The following is a 5585-nucleotide window of genomic DNA, read 5'->3' as shown; positions in this document are numbered from 1 at the left end:
CTTGAGAATTATATTATGCATAAACATAATTAACTTATATTAAGAAAAGGTTAGATGAAAATGAATTTGTACATTAAAATCCATATGTTATATAGTTTTACAACATCAAAAAGTTTGAACATTGATATTTAATGGTAAGAAAGAAATCTCCTAACCCATTCCAATCGGGCAACTGAAGGTAAACTAAAGAAAACGATCATTTGAGTTGGATGGTCGGGAATTTTACTCAATGCATCATATCGTTGATCGTCGGTTAAACCTTCAATTGACCATAAGGCTGAATATAAATTTGAAGCTCTCTCTTCCATATGTTGTTCTGACTTCTGCTGAACTACCACCTCGGAGGCAAAACTCCTACTGATTTGATCGCCAACGGCCTGGATTTTCTCCCCGAACAAAGTGGCAGCCTCATTAAATGAAGAAAACATATTATCACGAGCATCAGATTTCTTCTTTCTCTTGTTTGAAGATGAGGAACCCCCTTGGTCTCGATCTCCTCGTGGATCCGTACCAGAAACATCCATGTCATCTAAAGAGACGTCAGCTTCGCAGTCATAGAATGTGTTTCTCTCTTCATTCAGATCTGTAGTACGTTCATCATCAGCGTGTATTTCTTCAAGAACATCAGCAGCTGTTTGAGCATCTCTCCCAGTTGCTCGATCTCTTGCGTATATGGTAGTAAGCTGGTCATAGTAAGGGAAAGTACGAAATCTGAATTGGGCGGCTTCTTTGTGACTCTAAAAAAATGAGGAAATCATATTAGTCGTAAGTTTGGTAAAAATAATATAATAAAGACTTGAAATAATCTTACCTTTAAATAGGACTCCCAAACCGCATCTTCAGCAACAACGAGCTGCCTATGCTCGTCCCAACCAAAACCGCTATTGTTTTGGCCATTAAGCATGTCGTAGACGATTGACCACTCCCTTTTAAGTAACCTAATCCTTGATTCAATATTAGGTTTCGCCTTCAACATTGCATTTGGTAAAACCGTTTGTAGCTTTCTTTCCAACTCGTTCAAATAACCGGCTTTGAACCCGGTATCAGCATTAAATGTTCCAACATTGTGCAGGTCCACCATGCTGGAAACTAATGCTGTATCTTCCTCGGGAACCCATTTTCTTTTGCTTCCTCGAGAAGCTTGAGCATTTGATTCTGGAACACCTGACATAATGATCTTAAGAACAAAAAAAAATAAATTATATTAATTACTATTTTAATATCATGATTCAAAAGGTCAACACTTTATAAAATCTAGTAATTAAGTTGAATATCATGAATCAAAAGTTCCATAGCACAAAAAATTTAAAATTATAACACAAGCTGAATTAGAAGAAATTATATTATAATTTCTGTAGTTTAGTACAATACAAAAATAAATACAAAAGTTTCACAAAAGTTTCACAAACTAATTTCTAGATGCTTGCCATTCATCGAACATTTGGTTGGCTAGTTCCATCCTCCAAGTAGCCCAAGCATCCGATGGATGAATATTTGTGATATTCGGTTCATCGTCATCCACCACATTAATTGTAGGTAATCCTTCTCCCACCTCCGCTTCAATGGGATCACTACTCATATGGGTTCGAATAAAATTATGGAGCAAACAACATGCAATAATAATTCTATTGTGCACCCTTACAGGATAGAACGATGGACTCCTAAGTATTCCCCATCTAAGTTTTAATAAGCCAAAGCATCTTTCAATGACATTACGTGCTGAGGCATGTTTCATATTAAAAAACTCTTGCGGAGAACTTGGCTGATAACCCTGACGCCACTCGTTCAAATGATATCGTTGTCCTCTAAATGGTGCAAGAAATCCCTCACAATTTGTGTATCCAGCATCAACTAGATAATAACAACCTATAGGATAAGTTTCATATTAAAAAATGATTAATTCAGCACACAAAGTGTGATCTTAATGAATAAATCAAAGTCCTATAACTATACACTTTACCATGAGGAACTTTTAATCCATGTCTTCTACTAATGGCATCTCGAAGAACTCGTCCATCAGCAACTGAACCTTCCCAACCAGGAAGAACATAAACAAATTGCATCTCAGGTGTACAAACACCTAGCATATTTGTTGCTATGTCACCTTTTCGCGTCCGATATCTAGGTTTATCAACTGTTGGAACCCTAATCTTGATGTGGGTTCCATCAAGAGCACCTAAGCAATTCTATATCACATGATATAAAACCTTGAGTTAGAATACTAATTTAAATCTAAATCAAGTAAATGTTGTTGAAGCTATATATAAAACTTTTAGTCCTATACCTTAAACCATTTCCACCTTGTGTCAGAAGAATCGGCTGTAATTGGCTTCGGGTTTTTAAATAACACATCTTGCAAGCGTATGACAGCATTTAAAACACTATGAAATGCTCTGCTAACAGTTTCCCCGGACCTTCTAAAGTGATGCTTGATAACTCGATTTTTCAGGTGATGGGAGATGATATGTAAAAGCATTGCTACTTGCTCGTCAACAAGCATGAACCTTGTCGACTTCAATCCCCCTATCGATTCTAACATCTCACATAATTTAAAAAAGGCAGCTCTATTCATCCTAACTTGTTCAATACAGGTCTCGTCACTAGCATATACAAGCCTATTCACATAATCCCGTTTTGCATAAAAATCTACGGTATAGGACCTAATCCTTGGTCTATGTAGGCTAAGGCTGGCACCCATTCTAAATAAGAACCAAACCGCGATTCTACAGATTTCCAACCATATTGTCACAGCAATACTAATTCTTTTACGCCTCACACTTTGTGCAATTAAAGGCAGACGAGCCATTACTGCAACATTTTAAAATTAGAACACACTATCAAAGAATTGCACCTAAGCAATTACACATTATCGAATAAAAATAAACAGCACAAATTTAGAACACACGAAGCAAAAAATTAGACGACTAAATGATATCGTTGCAACTTTAATTTCATTTCTTTATCAATCACCCAAATAATAATGGAAGAGTATATTTAATTACTGATGATTAGTTTAATTAAGGTTTTATAACTTTTATAACATTTTAAATGGTAATTTCATTTTGTAAAAATATAATTAACTTTGAAGAGGACTTATTTTTTACAAGAATTGTTACTTAGCTGTCTAGTATCAAGTTTAAAATACATGTTTAGCATTTTTTCATCAAAAAATTATTATTATTAAAATTTCAGAATTCTATAGAATTTATTAATTTAACAGCCAAATTTGACTTTTTAAGTAAAATTTGTATAATTTTATTTATCATAATATATATACGTTAATTTTAAAAACTTCCTTACACTTTCACAATTATAATTTATGTATTATAGGGAAATCATATTATGAATGAGGAATATTTTATGTATAATGTAATTGACTTAAAATCTAAGATAGAATTAGACAATATATTATGTGCATAAAAGGTTAATTATAATCCATGAGCATTTAATTTCTTCAAAAACTTATATTAAATTTTAATATATTATGTATAATTGAGGTAAAATTAATTTTGTTTAATAATGAAATTGAAGTTTTAAAACTAGATAATAACATTTTAAATGGTAATATAATTTCATAAAAAATATATAACTTTTATCTCATTTACATGTACAAATTTATCTCATAAAAGATGTGTAGGCATAATGCTCTTTAAACAAAATGTTACCTAATAGTAAAAACATATAACTTGGCTGATAAATTCAAAAAGAACAATGGTCATGCAGCAATAACCATAACCATACAAACAAAAGCTTTAATGAGCATTACAAACATACAAACAAAACCATATTCATTTGGGAAACAACAGAACCTACTACATCAATACTAACCTGTAATGCTCAAATCTGGGAAGACTGCGATGTGGAAGTGTTGGAAAAATGTTACCTGTAATGAGAAAAGTGCTCGGATCAACCTTTTTTTTTGGGGAAAATATTTATGCCATAAACCAGCAAAAAAAAAAAAAGAACACCTTAAACAACTTAACCCAACTTTTAGGGGACAATAACAAAATCTAAATCGAAAAAGCCAACCAAAACAAAGAATCAGTGCACAAACCAACCAAACAATGCAGCAGCAAAACAGAACAATCCACTACTGTACAGAAAAAACAAAGCAAAATCTGCAAACAGTTTCCTGTTTATTCTTTCTCCAACTCATAGCAAAGAATAACAAAAAATGGAAAGGGAGTGTCTTTTGTAAGCTTTCTTAATTTAAATGAAGTCCGCAAGGCAAAATTTCAATGTATATATGTATATAATATGGTATTAAAAAAAACATGAATACACTAATGTACCACAATCCATATAACAGAAATTATTTAAATGTTCAAATTTGTATACCTATAATACCTTAAAACACGAATATGACACGAAATCAATACGAATATGCAGATTGCCAAGCATAAAGTATACTATCCTGTTGTCTACCTAAAGACCCATGTCTCTCAATCTACACCGAAAAGAAAATATAAATATATATTTCTTCTCAATTCATCTCCTTAAATAGTCCTTCAAATAAGGAAGAGCAGATCTCCTTTGAAACCCAAATAAGAGTGAAACCATGTTGGACTCTGTGGAAGCAAACAACTTTGAGGCATTGCCACTTCTGTCATTGAATCATGTCTCATTGTTGTGTAGATCAGTCTGGGATTCAGTGCGGTTCTATGAAGATGTTTTCGGCTTTGTTTCCATCAAACGCCCTTCTTCTTTCAAGTTCAATGGAGCTTGGTAACCTTACTGCTCTACCCTTGTTTAGTAAAATCCAGTGTTGAATGAAACAGGATACTAACAGAACAACTGATGCAGGTTGTATAATTATGGCATTGGGATACACTTAATTGAGAATCCATCAATCGATGATTTCGACACTATCGTTGAACCTCGACCGATTAATCCAAAGGATAATCACATATCCTTCCAGGTATAGCAAAATGAAACCAAGTTGAATCTTTCAGAAACCAAGCAGCACTAACAAGTTTCTGTTTGAAATAGCAGTGTACTGATGTTTATCAACTGTCATGAGGAGGCTGCAAGACATGGGAATGAAGTAAGTTACGGCGGTGGTCGAAGACCAAGGGAACAGGGTTGATCAGGTATTCTTTCATGATCCAGATGGTTACATGGTTGAGCTCTGCAACTGTGAGAACATTCCTATCATTCCTCTTTCTTCATGCTCATTCAAGCAAAGGCTAAGCAGTTTCTACAAGTCTGCACCGGCTAAATGCGGATTCATGGAAAACGCCATGATGGAGAGCTTAAGCATGGAAATGTTGAACATTTCATTTTGAATCAGCACATGGAAAAGAAAAACTGTGAGCAACTTTCATTTTTCTTTTTCCCTTCCTTACAGAAACCTAACATGATTGCCGTATACGTAATCACATTCGGCATCACCCCGTCTTTCAACATCTTCTTCAGAAATCCAACAACCTTCCCAACACTACCTTCCTTCGAAAACCCATCAATAAGGACAGTGTAGCTCACAGTATCAGGGTTTATTCCTCTTTCAACCATCTCTCTATATTTTCTCAAAGCCTCCATTAAACACCCATTTCTAAATTAGCCTAAAATCCAACAGCTATAAAGAA

At 34.1% G+C, this 5585-nt stretch overlaps 1 pseudogene; it reads left to right on the top strand.

Moving 5' to 3' along the window:
• The first annotated feature begins 4530 nt into the window (after positions 1-4530).
• On the top strand, positions 4531-5292 carry LOC121217877 (uncharacterized; annotated as a pseudogene).
• Positions 5293-5585: the final 293 nt, after the last annotated feature.

This window comes from Gossypium hirsutum, chromosome D05 (assembly GCF_007990345.1).
Source record: "Gossypium hirsutum isolate 1008001.06 chromosome D05, Gossypium_hirsutum_v2.1, whole genome shotgun sequence".
Lineage (NCBI taxonomy): Eukaryota > Viridiplantae > Streptophyta > Magnoliopsida > Malvales > Malvaceae > Gossypium > Gossypium hirsutum.
This window is presented reverse-complemented; position numbering and strand designations above follow the sequence as displayed.